The sequence below is a fragment of the Carassius gibelio genome, chromosome A15 (genome assembly GCF_023724105.1).
Source record: "Carassius gibelio isolate Cgi1373 ecotype wild population from Czech Republic chromosome A15, carGib1.2-hapl.c, whole genome shotgun sequence".
Lineage (NCBI taxonomy): Eukaryota > Metazoa > Chordata > Actinopteri > Cypriniformes > Cyprinidae > Carassius > Carassius gibelio.
Genome location: NC_068385.1, coordinates 833,278 through 850,777, shown reverse-complemented (window position 1 = coordinate 850,777; position 17,500 = coordinate 833,278). Strand labels below are relative to the sequence as shown.

The following is a 17,500-nucleotide window of genomic DNA, read 5'->3' as shown; positions in this document are numbered from 1 at the left end:
TTGCCATAGCATTCAGAGATGGTGAGAATGTGAATTATTGTTAAATGTAAGGTCAGCTGATCAGGCGTCACACTTCACCATCTAACAGGGGACCAGTGTGCTTTAGTCTAGAGAAATCACCACTACATGCACAGATCTGTTGCCGTGTATGTTTAGTATGTACAGTTTAGCTTGTGTGGAATTGTTTTTATTATTTGACTTTTTTCTGTTCAACACAAACAAAAATGACCCTCATTGGCCGATAAGAAACATCAAAGGAGGATTTGTTGTAGAGTGTTTGACAAAATTAATGTCTTGTAATCTATAATGTACGCTCAGCACCGTTGAGTGTTCCCGCGATCATTAAATCGAACATGTACGCGTATTTAAAAGCAATTTTAATACCCTGCATTTTGAGAGTGTCTCCCTGATGCTCGCAAGTTAGGCTTGATAACATATCTAGACTGTTATTAGTATGTAGGCTATAACAGGTTTTGTAGTTGTCTATAGATCTGTTATCTTTCTCTATTTGAACTTTGAATATATAGAGAGCACTTATTGTTTCTACTTATACGACTATTATGTTATTTGTTATGTGTTTATTTGTATGTTCAGTTTGTGAAAAGGAGTTCACTTTCAGTCGGTCACTCTCAACGTCACATCGGTGATGACCGACACATTGTGATCCCAAATCTAGAAGCTCATAATTCATGTACGGTTCCAATGTCTAAAGAGACTCACATAAAATCATGCAGGAGAGAATCCAGGCAGTAGAACAAAACCTTTTACAGAGCTTGAGTGTTGTTGTTTTTACTGCATATGATAATTCATACTCAGAAAGTAGAACTGAAATTATATTGATTGCAAGATGATTTTTCCAGTCAAACATTTTTAGACCAGAAGTTGGTCATTAAGATTCCTTTTTTTTTTTATCTGTAAAAATCTTGTCTTGTGGCTTGAGTTAAGTGTTGGCATTAATGCTAATCAAACAATAAAAGGCGAGAAGAAAAATAATTACATTAATTTCTCAAGTAAAGCATTATTAGTTTGTTTAATTTACATCAACAAAACAAATTTATGGGTTAAAAAGAGCAGAAAGAGCTCTTTCAGGTAACAATTGCATGTCAATACTTCTGACAGTAAAGAATGCATGTGTTAGATAAAATGAGTTTGGTCCCCAGTTAGATGGTGACGTGTGACGCCTGTTAGACTGAATCACCTCTTCTTACATCACAGACACATTAACATTATATGTTAAATTAAGAAACAACATTATATGTTAACTTAAGAAACAACATTATATGTTAACTTAAGAAACAACATTATATGTTAAGTTAAGAAACAAAATTATATGTTAACTTAAGAAACAACATTATATGTTAAATTAAGAAACAATATTATATGTTAAATTAAGAAACAATATTATATGTTAACTTAAGAAACAACATTATATGTTAAGTTAAGAAACAACATTATATGTTAACTTAAGAAACAACATTATATGTTAAATTAAGAAACAATATTATATGTTAAATTAAGAAACAATATTATATGTTAAATTAAGAAACAACATTATATGTTAACTTAAGAAACAACATTATATGTTAAGTTAAGAAACAACATTATATGTTAACTTAAGAAACAACATTATATGTTAAATTAAGAAACAATATTATATGTTAAATTAAGAAACAATATTATATGTTAACTTAAGAAACAATATTATATGTTAACTTAAGAAACAATATTATATGTTAGCTTGCTGCATTGAAAAATTTCAATTGAGTTCAGTAAAATATCTTTTAACCAGGCTACTTTAGCTGTTTAACACTGACATTTTCCAGAGGCTCCATTTTTTTGTAGGGTATTATCAGCATTGCCATTATATTCAGAAATAAATAAATAAATAAATAAATGTAATTTGTTAAATGTAAATGCAACCAAACAGATCACGTCATGCTTCACCATCTAACTGGGGACCGGTTTGATCTTGGAGGCAAATTTGTGCATTTTTTTAATAGATAGATAGATAGATAGATAGATAGATAGATAGATAGATAGATAGATAGATAGATAGATAGATAGATAGATAGATAGATAGATAGATAGATAGATAGATAGATAGAACAGATAGAACAGATAGATGGAATAGTGCTAATGTTGATCTGAACACTTAGGTCCCCTGTTAAATGGTAAACTGCGACATCTCTTTGGTTGCTTTGACATTTCTTCAGAATTTCATGTTAACTTTGAAAATATTCACTTGGCTAAATTTCTAAATCAATGTTACAATCAACATATACTGTAACATTATATTATCATCCTTGCCATAGCATTCAGAGATGGTGAGAATGTGAATTATTGTTAAATGTAAGGTCAGCTGATCAGGCGTCACACTTCACCATCTAACAGGGGACCAGTGTGCTTTTTTTTTTTTAATGCAACAATCAATATATAATTTTGAAAAACTGACATATTATAACCAAAAATTCCTCATAAAGTAGACTACCAGTAAATTTGATAAAACTTATTCTGACAATAGACCTGGCGATTTTTTGCTCAAGTGCTATCTGACATTATCAAGATGAATTTGTTCTGACAGGTTAACTCTGAGTTCTTGTCATCTTTTATTACCATTATCTAAACTATAGCAAATAAACTGTGATAGCGTTTGAAATGTTCAAGGTGTCTGAATAAATGTAGTTTTTACTGTATAAATATGTATACATACACAATATACGTATATGTACTTATAATACTGACACATTGAGAAGTGTCATTATAGTTAGTTTGTTAGTACTTAGTTTCTTTATTTTTCAAATAATAATAATAGTAATAAAAAGTAGTAATATAATTAGAGTCAGCCAGCTGTCAACAGTTCAAGGGCAGAGGTAATGCCTCTTATAATTAACTATATATATATATATATAATTATTATTATTTTTTTTACATTTATTTGACATTTTCTTGGCTTAACCCCAATACACTTCTCAACGTATGAATGCAATCAAAACCCATTCCTGAGAAGGTCCTATCAGTGATGATAATTTGATCAGACAGATGGATGGATGGATGGATGGATGGATGGATGGATGGATGGATGGATGGATGGATGGATGGATGGATGGATGGATAGATAGATAGATAGATAGATAGATAGATAGATAGAAAGATAGATAGATAGATAGATAGATAGATAGATAGATAGATAGATAGAACAGATAGATGGAATAGTGCTAATGTTGATCTGAACACTTAGGTCCCCTGTTAAATGGTAAACTGCGACATCTCTTTGGTTGCTTTGACATTTCTTCAGAATTTCATGTTAACTTTGAAAATATTCAATTGGCTAAATTTCTAAATCAATGTTACAATCAACATATACTGTAACATTATATTATCATCCTTGCCATAGCATTCAGAGATGGTGAGAATGTGAATTATTGTTAAATGTAAGGTCAGCTGATCAGGCGTCACACTTCACCATCTAACAGGGGACCAGTGTGCTTTAGTCTAGTGAAATCACCACTACATGCACAGATCTGTTGCCGTGTATGTTTAGTATGTACAGTTTAGTCTGTGTAGAAATGACCATGCAGTAGTGAACAAAATGGTGACCTAAACATGGAAACATTGAAATGAACTGATTTTGTTCAAGTGAAAAAAATTATTGAACATCATTGAACCAAATTTACACTTCAGTTTTCACCAACAAAACTTTTGACATTGTATGGGTAAAAACCAGCAGAAAGAGCTCTTTAAGGTAACAATTGCAGGTCAGTACGTTTAATAGTAAAGAGTGCATTTGTTAGATAAAATGAGTTTGGTCCCCAGTTAGATGGTGACGTGTGATACATGTCTGGCTGATTTGCCCTTTCTCGAATAACAAACGCACTTTAAAGATTCTGGAGCTTAAAACTCAACAATTCTATTACTGACGAATACTGTTAAATTTAAAGGGTTTATCGTGGACTACGGTGTTTATAGTTTTTACTTATTGAACTTTTTTCTGTCAAAAACAATTTTGTTTGACATGAGTAGCATATTTTACTAACTATTCAGCAGATGTTGTAAAAAATGCTTGAAAAAAATCTTATATTTCATCTTAAAATCTTAAATTTAATTTTAACAACAGTTTGTAAGTAAAAGTTCTTAATGTCAGTTTACAGTTAACCCTTGGCGTAAATATTTAGTTTGTCCATTTAGTGCAGTTTTCCATGTGCAGGGTATTTCACTGGTTTCATTAAGATACCTTTGCATCAACAGACAAACGCTGTGGACAGGGACATTTATTACGTCAGTTTAGATGTCTTTTATCTCAAACTCAAATTCAGCTGTATTTTATGATGACTGTGTTTATGGAGTGGAATTATTTTCAGCAATTAATTCCTCAATGTTGAAACTTTTCACAGAAACTTATTGTATGACTTCAGAAGACTTTGAATACAACACAAATAGTTTTTAATACTTTTATAATCTTTCTTGGACTAAATGTCCATGAGTATGTGTACCCCAATATATTATTTCATCAGGAAATAACATTTGCCCATAGATTCTGCATTTTGATGCTAAAGGTTTCTCATTCAAAGCCATGGAGCACCTGCATGTGGATAAACAGTGTTTTCTGTCAATATGTGACCGGTTGAGAACGCTTGAGCGTTTAAGCAGTGTGGAAATAGACACAGAAGAGATTCTGTTAGAATGACTTTGGTCCCCAGTTAGATGGTGAACTGTGACGTCTATTTAGCTGATTTTGCCATGAGAAGCCTACTAAGTTTAATTCTATTAAGCCATTTTTTACATTATTTCTGAATGTAATAATGACATATGAGTTACACATATTATCTGTCTTTATACACAATTTTGACTATAATGCATATTATTATATTACTCATATTACTAAATTACTTAAATTACTTTTGAATTGTTCACTAGTAGTATTAATATTGTTTTTTTTTACCCTAAAATCTTTTTACAGTGTTTGTTGAACAGGTATTTTAGTGTTATGATCAACATTGGCGTTGCATACACAGATAGTGTAGATGCTAGATGTAAGGTCAACCAGCATCACACTTGACCATCTAACAGGGGACCAGTGTGCTTTAGTTTAGTCAAATCACTTCTACACTCTAAAAACTTCAATTTTTTTGTGGACACCAATTATCTAAAAAAAAAAAAAACAAGAATATTTAAGCAACTACATTTTTTATTTTAAATTATACATCATAATAATTACATGAATTAATTTAGTCAAGTCAAGCTAAAAAGCTTTTTTTTTTTGCTTAATGTTTAAGTGCAGTGTACTTAAAACTGTTTATCATACATATGTTTTTCATTTAGCAATTATTTTGGTACTTTATAAATTACAAATACTAACTAAAAAAAGAATCAAAAACTCAAAAAAATATTCAGCCTTTTTTAAACCGCACGATCTGAGTATTTCTGAATGTGAAACACTGGAAGATCATCTCATCACAGCTGTAGCACAGCTGTGCTTGCAGGACATTTCATTGTCCATGATAACACAATCAGCAGGAGAGGGGCTTGTGTCAGTGATGTCTCGCTCAATTCCTCCTGGAATAAGTGCAGAGAGGAAAACTTTATCGTCAGAGACTAAAGTAGACATTAATATGTGATGCCAACAGAGTGGGGGGAACTTTAACATCAGAGCCCAGAAGAGTAATTCACCATGGGATCGTTCTAGAGCTGGGCGATATGGCCTAAAAAACAAACAAACAAAAAACTAATTTTTTCACAAAAAAATCTGATTTACAATTTTAATTGATTTTCCCCCTACTTAAAATCAATATTCAGATGACAAAGAAGTAGTTCGAAAGCAGTTAAAATGTCATTCTTTATAATTTAACAGTCAAATTTAAAACTGAGACAAGATTATATATATATATATATATATATATATATATATATATATATATATATATATATAAAGGCAGAATTATCTATTATTTATTGATTGATTTAAATATAAATTATTTGTAATAGAGCAGACACTGTCTAACCATGTCTACACCGAACGTGAGAGTTGTGCCGTGCCCCGCTGAGCTAAAAGTGTGTCTAGACTTGATGACATCACACTATAGTGTCACATCATCTGAACGTAGTGTCATTAAATTTGATCATAAACAGAACGAGCATCATTTCACTGATGGGGATCGTGTCACATCCAGTGTAGACAACATCAGACACAAATATTAAAGCAGTTATGTTCATTTTTGAAAAACGATGTTTTTAATAAATAGCTAAATAAGCAAAAAATAATAAAAATAAGCAAGCAAGCGCAAGTTTGGGGGTTTGATTCCCCGGGAACACATGATATGTAAAAATTGATAGCCTGAATGCACTGTAAGTCGCTTTGGATAAAATAAGAATAATTTAAATAAGAAAGTTTTAGGCTGTGAGTGTGTGCAGTTTACACTGTAGAAAATAAATAGAAGCATCGTCAAGTTATGTTTACCACAGGCACTATTTTATTCATAAATTGAAAAACTCCATTGAAAAAAACATATGAAAATCTCAAAGCAACCCGCAGCTCTGACGTCATAATTCCACCACTCTTATTTCAGATCTATTATGGCAGTTAATTCTTACATTTTATGTCCTAAAGAACATTTATTCTCACACATGTACACTGGGAAAGCATGAAGGGCTCCTTAATGTTGACATCATGTAAAAAAAAAAACGGTGATGGAGGCAGTTAGTGTTTGTGATTTGCCCTCACATGAAGATCAGACGTTTAGAATGTGATGAATGTCTGTGAAATCCTGCAGGTCTCTGATATGGTGAAACCTAGAAAACCACAAAAACGTAAAGTGTTTAACCGACATTGGAAAAGAGAAAGCCAAGTCTGTGTCCTGTTATGTTAGGTTTGCTCTTCAGCTCAACAGAAGTTACCTGAAGTGTTGAGGCTCACTCTGATATTTTAAGCATCCAGCTCAGCCTGCAGTTTAAGAAAGATTTGTAAAGGTTTACTACAAGTTTGTACATTTCTTTTGTAATTTTAATATATTACAATATTCATGTCTGTGTATAAGCTTAAACCTAATTCTGGATTAGTACTCTTAGAAGCTAGTTGTTTAAAAACAGACCAAAAAACAAACAAACACACGTTTATCAGGGCATTTCCCCAAAAAAAGCACTGTATGGCTAGGATGAGCGTAGAAACATTTGACACCAAAATGGTCTCAACAATCGACTTGCTCATAATGCTTTTGAGAAACGCAGTCCTAAACATCACAGTTAACATCAGTGACACTCAAATCGTTTAGTGACGAAATGCCAGCTAACGTTAAGATTAGTGTCCTTCTTTGACGTTAACATCATACTGTAAGCAGTGATGCTGAAATAGAAATCCAAATCAATGCACATTCAAAAGCACTTGGGCGCTCTGTAAAAACAGCATTTCCCAAAAATAAAAACATCCCTTTATCTTGATATTCAATAAGACATTTTCACAATTGTTTTGATGTACTTACAAGTTGTTCCATAAGTTTGCTCCAGTCGCTTGTGATTACCCGCCGTGTTGAATGGATTCTTCTGAACGTCGATTAGAACAACAATGTGACGTCACGGAGTAAACTTAAAATTAATAATTTAAATAGAAAAGTCTACTCAAAACCCGACGTTAAGCCACACAAAAAAATAAAACAATTCCTCATTCAGAAAATGTCATTGTTATAAGTGGCATCAATGATTTAAAAGACTTTAATTGCGGTGTTCTTTTTAAGTTAGTAGTACAGTTCAGGTTCAGACCTGTTGTTGTGTAAGTTTAGCATGTACAGTTTAGTCTGTGTAGAAATGACCATGCAGTAGTGAACAAAATGGTGACCTAAACATGGAAACATTGAAATGAACTGATTTTGTTCAGTATCTACAATGTGTATGATGGTCTTTCCTGGCTAGTGCATTATAAAAAAGTAAAATAAAATCAGATTATTTTTCTAGCTACATAATCTTAAAGCAGATCAATCCGAATCAAAGTGACTTGTTTTAAAGAATCCCCACACCCCCAGTTCCCCCAGCAGTGTCTGGTAAACTGATTGTCTCCTCTCTTCATATGCTAATAACACTAATGTCTCCACATTATCACCTGGCCTCTCACAGCGAGCAGATATTTGGACATACAAGCAAAGCCCAGAAAAGAAAGCAGGTCTATTTAAGTGTAATTTATAAATGAAATGATACAAATAGTATTTAATTTTACCAGATACTAATTTATTATTATTAAATTTAGGTTGAAATTTTAACAAAGAAGCTGTTTATATTGTAAGTATTGTATATTATTTTATTTTTAAATGCTAGATAAATAAAATAAGATCATAGCAGTAAGTCCGGGGAATACTTTTATTAAGTCAGGCATTTGTTGAACACACTGCTGGGTACTTTTACAGGTACTTAAAAAAAATACAGGAGACCTTCTTTCCCATAACATGCACCAATCCAGCATCAGGTTTATGGTCTGTGGTCTTTCAGACACTGGATAATATCAGTTAAAAAAATATATATCATTTTCCCTTAGGGCTTAAATGAACCTCCTCATTTAAATATAGCTCAGGTTTGTCAAACACTATGTGTGGATGATGGACAATGCTCCCATTAACACAGAGAACAAACTTGGCCATCACATTGTTCACAAACTTCCTGACTTTGTCCACCTTTCCTCCAGTGGTGCCTCGGGTCGATTGAAGAAAGCTTAATCTTCATTTGTTCAGTTCTTTCTTTAAGACACTGTTGGAAGAAAGGAAGGAGGTCACCCCAACACATGCCTCCTCTGCCAAACACTGGACCTGGGAGGACACACTGAGATTGGTGCCCATGGTTTCCCTTGCTTGCTTTCCACCACGTCGAATGTAGCTGTCCCAACAATCCAGATTCTGCATGCAGCTGATAGAAAATATACAATACAAATTATTAATTATGGCTCAAATCTTTGGAGGTTCCATAATTGCTGAAAACTTTATAGGATATTTATTTTATTGTTACATTTCCAGTCTTTAACATGGACAGCCAAAACTCACAGGTTTAAACGTTAAAGCTGGTCCCTGAAACTGAAAGATATTCAAATCAATATACACTAACACTAAAAGGTTTACTTGTCTTGAAATGAGATTGACCTTTATGATTCTTGTTGATTGTGGCAATTCCATTTTTGGGAGTATATATTTTTGTATTCAGAACATTTTATATTAAAAATGTATAGTAGCAAAATACCTTTTTTTTTTGAGGAATGAACTTTCTGATGAAGTGATATTCTTGTTTAGAGTGAACAATGTGAACTGTTGACTTGACTTTTCTTAAAAGAAAAAAGGAAAAACAGTTTTGTTAAACATGTTTAAACATAGTTGCAACATTTGTAGAATAAGTGATTAGAAAATGTAGAACTTACTCATGTTGTAGGATATGTTCTCCCTTCTAGCAGCCAGAATCACTTTAATAGTGAGTGAATGTTCTGTGATTATGAAGCAGCACTTCCTCCAGCTGGAGAGCGATGGGTTACATCAGGATGTGATCACTGTCTGTATGATGCGGTCTGTATGGACGGTCATCTGTATGATCAGCTTCTGTATGACCAGTCATCAGCATGCTGGCCATTCTCTTATGCATTGCATCTCGATCTGACGAGTCACTCTATGTCTTATGTTTTTACTTAAGTTTAACTATTTCTGATGGAAAGAATGGCTGTTTTAGTGTTATTATCAACATTGTTGTTTCATAGATAAACAGAATATTAAATACTGATAAATGTAAGGCAACCAAACAGGCTTCACAATTCACAGTCTCATTGGGGACCGTCTTTTACTCTTTCTCAATCCTTGACTCTTGGTCAGGAGCCCTTGGCGTAATATTTAGTTTGTCTATTTAGTGCAGTTTTTCCATGTGCAGGGTATTTCACTGGTTTCATTAAGATACATTTGCATCAACAGACAAACGCTGTGGACAGGGACATTTATTACGTCAGTTTTGATGTCTTTTATCTTAAACTCAAATTCAGCTGTATTTTATGATGACTGTGTTTATGGAGTGGAATTATTTTCAGCAATTAATACCTCAATGTTGAAACTTTTCACAGAAACTTATTGTATGACTTCAGAAGACTTTGAATACAACACAAATAGTTTTTAATACTTTTATAATCTTTCTAGCACTTAATGCCCTTGAGTGTAAAAAATAAATACAAATTCCCTGATTATTTTTCAAGCTACATAATCTAAAAGCAAACCAATCCCAGTCAAAGTTACTTGTTTTAAAGAATCCCCACATCCCCCAATTCCCCCAGCAGCGTCTGGAAAACTGATTGTTCTCTCTTCTTATATGCTAATAACACTAATGTCTCCACATTCCTGAGCATTATCACGTGGCCCTTCACAGCAAAAAGTACCAACAGTATCCGGGCTAACTGAGTCTCATCCAATCACGGACCAGATATCTGGGTGGGGTTATATATATACTGTTTTTCTGACAAAATCTACATTGAATTTTTTATTTTATTGTGAAATAAAATTATAAAACCTTGAAGGACAAACTGCTTTTTGAGATTCCTACATTGCCTACAAGGGACCACATACAACAAAGCCTACTAAGGCCATTTCTCATCTCTTTTTTCCATTCAAGACTGAAAAGGTAAGTTATACATTCTGAATTTAGATTCTGATAATATGTAAATGGTAGCCTTAAAAAATAAATGTCTGCCAAAAATGCAAAAATGCATGCAGACTGTTAAAATTTGCATGTAGTCTCTTAGTAAATGTTAGTGCTGTTTAATCTCTATTTACTGTATATATTTGTTCATTTGTTGATAGATTTTTTTTGTGGTTGTTTCTAAATATTGTTTTTCATTTTGGCAAATGCAGTGTACCCTAAAAAGATCTTGAATATTTCACAGGAAAATGAGACCCAGAAGAGTCTGTCTTGAAAAGGAAGCTTTGAAATTCATCGCATCTGGGAAAGATAAAGACATATTTCAGTCAAGAGTCAAGAGAAAGGTAAGTTATCATTTAAGACTCTGTCTCCAATACTGTATGACTGCAAATATTAATTAAATACTTGGCATAGTAGCTTATGAATTTCAAGAAGTGCACTGTGCAATGTTATTAATAGTTCATAGTGTGCAGTGTGAAAAAATAACAACAGAAATTGTAGATAATCAGTGGCTTGAATATTTAGTGTATTTTAATTTTGATGCACAGTTATAAAGATTGTAATGTACTGATAATCATACTTGATAAAATGTTTAATATTGATAATCACTGGAACTCGAAAACAACTGGGACACATATTAAACTTGTATCATAAATGTATGTATTCTCTAAAGCTAATATGTGCGTGTGTATGTGTTTGTGACCAACAGATTGATGATGAACAGAAAAGAGCACATTTGTGTGCATTTGTGACCACAAACATCACTAAAGGAGAAGAAATGATGTTCGACTGCGGAGATCCTGACTGCTCATGGAGACAGGTACATTTCTATTTCAATAACTTTAGCTCATATTTCAGAGTTATTTCATAAATTGTTATTTATTTGTAGTAGTCAAACTTCCTTTGAGTTTTAATGTAAAATAATGGAATTAACCTGGCAAACTTGTTACAAACAATCTTAAATCAGTTTGGGATCAGTACAATTTTTTAAATGTCTTTAAAAGAATATTCTGCTCACCAAGTCTTCATTTATTTAATAATAAAAAGTACAGTGAAAACTATATAATCGTGATATATCACAGTTTAAAGTAACAGCTCTCTCTCTCTCTCTCTCTCTCTCTCTCTCTCTCTCTCTATATATATATATATATATATATATATATACACACACACACACATATACGTATACTGTATATATAGACAATATATCTATAGATATCTCTATATAGGTCTATTCAGTTTATTTTAAATAAATGCTGTAATTTTGAACTTTATTTTCATTAAATAATCCTAAAAAGTACTCATTAAATTCATTTTACAATATTTCTGATCAGGTAAATGCAGCCTTGATTAGCAGAAAAGTCTTCTTTTACAAACATTAAACCAGTCTTCCTGATCCCAGACTCACTGGTCAGGTGTTGATCCTGTGAGAGGTGTGATGTTTGTGGGGGAGAGAGAGAGAGCGTGAACAGAGCAGATAGCACTACAACACAATAGAGATTACTGATCAAAGTGAAGAAAAAACAATCCACATTGGTATGGTCTTTACAATACAATGTTTATTCTTAACTAATGCACAATTCTGGATCCTTAAAATGTTAGGTTAATCATGAATTACTAGTGTGTTATTACATGAATTACTTCTTTTAATTTGGGTCTGGGTTTGAGTATAAAAGGGGATGCAAGTAAACAAGTTTAATGTATGCAATGATACAATTTGAGTCTGTAACAAATATGATTAAAATAATTTATTAAAGCATTAATTAAAATCAGTTTTACAAAAAAAGAGCACTTGTTGAATTGTTCTGCATGTCACTTTCAGCGTTCATAACAATATTATTATTAATTGTATTAATTCTGTACAGCTTAGTCAGGTGGCCATTGATATAAATGAATCTTCTATATTACAGGCAGCAGGATGCTTGGTCCATTACAGACGGATGGACAACACCCTCATCTGACCACTACACCCTACACCCAGGATCCACTTGGTCTGTCTCTACATGTCAGAACGAGTAACTTCAGTCTTCAATGGGATGAAAGACTAAACATATCTTAAGCAGAATGATGAGCAAATCAGTGGAAGAGCGTCCTACTATTGAGGAAAGCCTTCAGGAAGTCAAAACTATGTGCAAAGACTCATTGTAGAGTTTACAATAAGCATTCAAATGATTGGATATAAGTATTAGTGTGAATTTACAGGTTTGATCACCAGTCTTATCAAATATCAACCACAAACAGCTACAGCTCAGGAAAGACTTCAGTCTTCAGTCTCGGATACATCAGTAAATCAGTAGTGCCATTAAATCAAAATGGTATGTTCCATTCACCATAAACAATACACAAGATCTAAAGATCATTGTCTTTTCGTGTTTTCAACTTTGTAAAGTATGTATTATTGACATTAATTTTTTTTAATTCATTCATATATTTATTCACTATATATATTTTTTATCTTTTAATATTGTTAAATAGCAAGAGCCAGAAAGCACTGGTCAGAAACAGAGAGGAAAGTCATAGAACACTGTTTCAAGATCTACTTTGAGGAAATGAAGGCTCCTGGAAAAGTGGACTGTGAAAGATGCATAAATGCAAACAGGATTCTAAAGGGTAATGGAAGAGACTGAAAACAGTTAAATACTTTGTGCTCAACAGAATAATTTCAGTTAAGAGAAGTTTGGGTGAACAGTACTGAGCCCATGAACCCTGAGAGTGTGTGATGTGGAGTATCAGTGTTGAGTCATAACTGTGCCGTGACACTGAAGGTCCATGTACATGCAGCATCAGTGTATCATAGCATTGAAATGATTGACTACAGCTGTTTTCAGCTGCTGTTTGGGACTCTGTTTTAGACCTGTTATAACTTTGATGTAAGCCACTGTAATTTTGAACTATTTAAAAAAAAAAAAAATAAACATATTTTATTATTTTCATTTTGATTTGTTGTTTTACTTTTCTTGGCAATGTTGATAATAAAAATGGAGCCCCTAAATCAAGTGCTGCTCTGAAAAATGTCAGTGTGTTAAACGACTAAAGTGCCAATGTATTTTATTGTAGCTGTCCATACAACACCTGACACTAACACACATAGAGGTCAAAACTCAAAATTATATATTGATTGTTGCATTGAGAATTTTCAGTTGGATCTACAAATGTGCAAATGTTAAAAGACATTCAGTTCATCTAATTTACTGGAGCCAACTGAAGATTTTAAAGAAGTAAATAAAAAAATAAAATAAAAACACTGGTCCCCTGTTAGATGGTGAAGTGTGACGCCTGATCAGCTGACCTTACATTTAACAATAATTCACATTCTCACCATCTCTGAATGCTATGGCAAGGATGATAATATAATGTTACAGTATATGTTGATTGTAACATTGATTTAGAAATTTAGCCAAGTGAATATTTTCAAAGTTAACATGAAATTCTGAAGAAATGTCAAAGCAACCAAAGAGATGTCGCAGTTTACCATTTAACAGGGGACCTAAGTGTTCAGATCAACATTAGCACTATTCCATCTATCTGTTCTATCTGTTCTATCTATCTATCTATCTATCTATCTATCTATCTATCTATCTATCTATCTATCTATCTATCTATCTATCTATCTATCTATCTATCTATCTATCTATCTATCTATCTATTAAAAAAATGCACAAATTTGCCTCCAAGATCAAACCGGTCCCCAGTTAGATGGTGAAGCATGACGTGATCTGTTTGGTTGCATTTACATTTAACAAATTACATTTATTTATTTATTTATTTATTTCTGAATATAATGGCAATGCTGATAATACCCTACAAAAAAATGGAGCCTCTGGAAAATGTCAGTGTTAAACAGCTAAAGTAGCCTGGTTAAAAGATATTTTACTGAACTCAATTGAAATTTTTCAATGCAGCAAGCTAACATATAATATTGTTTCTTAAGTTAACATATAATATTGTTTCTTAAGTTAACATATAATATTGTTTCTTAATTTAACATATAATATTGTTTCTTAATTTAACATATAATGTTGTTTCTTAAGTTAACATATAATGTTGTTTCTTAACTTAACATATAATGTTGTTTCTTAAGTTAACATATAATGTTGTTTCTTAATTTAACATATAATATTGTTTCTTAATTTAACATATAATATTGTTTCTTAATTTAACATATAATGTTGTTTCTTAAGTTAACATATAATGTTGTTTCTTAACTTAACATATAATGTTGTTTCTTAAGTTAACATATAATATTGTTTCTTAATTTAACATATAATATTGTTTCTTAATTTAACATATAATGTTGTTTCTTAAGTTAACATATAATTTTGTTTCTTAACTTAACATATAATGTTGTTTCTTAAGTTAACATATAATGTTGTTTCTTAAGTTAACATATAATGTTGTTTCTTAATTTAACATATAATGTTAATGTGTCTGTGATGTAAGAAGAGGTGATTCAGTCTAACAGGCGTCACACGTCACCATCTAACTGGGGACCAAACTCATTTTATCTAACACATGCATTCTTTACTGTCAGAAGTATTGACATGCAATTGTTACCTGAAAGAGCTCTTTCTGCTCTTTTTAACCCATAAATTTGTTTTGTTGATGTAAATTAAACAAACTAATAATGCTTTACTTGAGAAATTAATGTAATTATTTTTCTTCTCGCCTTTTATTGTTTGATTAGCATTAATGCCAACACTTAACTCAAGCCACAAGACAAGATTTTTACAGATAAAAAAAAAAAGGAATCTTAATGACCAACTTCTGGTCTAAAAATGTTTGACTGGAAAAATCATCTTGCAATCAATATAATTTCAGTTCTACTTTCTGAGTATGAATTATCATATGCAGTAAAAACAACAACACTCAAGCTCTGTAAAAGGTTTTGTTCTACTGCCTGGATTCTCTCCTGCATGATTTTATGTGAGTCTCTTTAGACATTGGAACCGTACATGAATTATGAGCTTCTAGATTTGGGATCACAATGTGTCGGTCATCACCGATGTGACGTTGAGAGTGACCGACTGAAAGTGAACTCCTTTTCACAAACTGAACATACAAATAAACACATAACAAATAACATAATAGTCGTATAAGTAGAAACAATAAGTGCTCTCTATATATTCAAAGTTCAAATAGAGAAAGATAACAGATCTATAGACAACTACAAAACCTGTTATAGCCTACATACTAATAACAGTCTAGATATGTTATCAAGCCTAACTTGCGAGCATCAGGGAGACACTCTCAAAATGCAGGGTATTAAAATTGCTTTTAAATACGCGTACATGTTCGATTTAATGATCGCGGGAACACTCAACGGTGCTGAGCGTACATTATAGATTACAAGACATTAATTTTGTCAAACACTCTACAACAAATCCTCCTTTGATGTTTCTTATCGGCCAATGAGGGTCATTTTTGTTTGTGTTGAACAGAAAAAAGTCAAATAATAAAAACAATTCCACACAAGCTAAACTGTACATACTAAACATACACGGCAACAGATCTGTGCATGTAGTGGTGATTTCTCTAGACTAAAGCACACTGGTCCCCTGTTAGATGGTGAAGTGTGACGCCTGATCAGCTGACCTTACATTTAACAATAATTCACATTCTCACCATCTCTGAATGCTATGGCAAGGATGATAATATAATGTTACAGTATATGTTGATTGTAACATTGATTTAGAAATTTAGCCAATTGAATATTTTCAAAGTTAACATGAAATTGGCAAGAAATGTCAAAGCAACTAAAGAGATGTCGCAGTTTACCATTTAACAGGGGACCTAAGTGTTCAGATCAACATTAGCATTATTCCATCTATCTGTTCTATCTATCTATCTATCTATCTATCTATCTATCTATCTATCTATCTATCTATCTATCTATCTATCTATCTGTCTGATCAAATTATCATCACTGATAGGACCTTCTCAGGAATGGGTTTTGATTGCATTCATACGTTGAGAAGTGTATTGGGGTTAAGCCAAGAAAATGTCTAATAAATGTAAAAAAAAAAAAAATAATAATTATATATATATATAGTTAATTATAAGAGGCATTACCTCTGCCCTTGAACTGTTGACAGCTGGCTAACTCTAATTATATTACTACTTTTTATTACTATTATTATTATTTGAAAAATAAAGAAACTAAGTACTAACAAACTAACTATAATGACACTTCTCAATGTGTCAGTATTATAAGTACATATACGTATATTGTGTATGTATACATATTTATACAGTAAAAACTACATTTATTCAGACACCTTGAACATTTCACACATTATCACAGTTTATTTGCTATAGTTTAGATAATGGTAATAAAAGATGACAAGAACTCAGAGTTAACCTGTCAGAACAAATTCATCTTGATAATGTCAGATAGCACTTGAGCAAAAAATCGTCAGGTCTATTGTCAGAATATTTTTTATCAAATTTACTGGTAGTCTACTTTATGAGGAATTTTTGGTTATAATATGTCAGTTTTTCAAAAATTATATATTGATTGTTGCATTAAAAAAAAAAGCACACTGGTCCCCTGTTAGATGGTGAAGTGTGACGCCTGATCGGCTGACCTTACATTTAACAATATTTCACATTCTCACCATCTGTGCATGCAATGGCAATGTTGATGATAACAATAAAATACCAGTTCTTGACATTCAACATACACTGTTAAAAAATTTTGGGGTAAAAAATATATAAATAATCTTTTTTTAGCATTAGAGTGAAATAATAATGCTAATAATTCAGACACTATTTTGCCTCACTGTAATGTGGTCCTCCTGGATGTTTGAGAATATGAATGTTTTAAGAGTTTAGAAGAGTTTAGGAGTTTAAAAGACTGGTTGGTGTT

At 32.1% G+C, this 17,500-nt stretch overlaps 2 long non-coding RNA genes across 2 annotated transcripts; one reads left to right on the top strand and one right to left on the bottom strand.

The window, feature by feature from the left end:
- Positions 1-7,794: 7,794 nt before the first annotated feature.
- Positions 7,795-10,210, bottom strand: LOC128029483 (uncharacterized). Its single transcript, XR_008187402.1, has 3 exons — positions 9,383-10,210; positions 9,208-9,289; positions 7,795-8,880 (listed from the first exon to the last, which is right to left on the bottom strand). It is a non-coding gene; the product is annotated as an uncharacterized LOC128029483 (long non-coding RNA).
- A 138-nt stretch (positions 10,211-10,348) lies between these two features.
- Positions 10,349-13,504, top strand: LOC128029482 (uncharacterized). Its single transcript, XR_008187401.1, has 4 exons — positions 10,349-10,617; positions 10,880-10,979; positions 11,345-11,455; positions 12,546-13,504. It is a non-coding gene; the product is annotated as an uncharacterized LOC128029482 (long non-coding RNA).
- Positions 13,505-17,500: the final 3,996 nt, after the last annotated feature.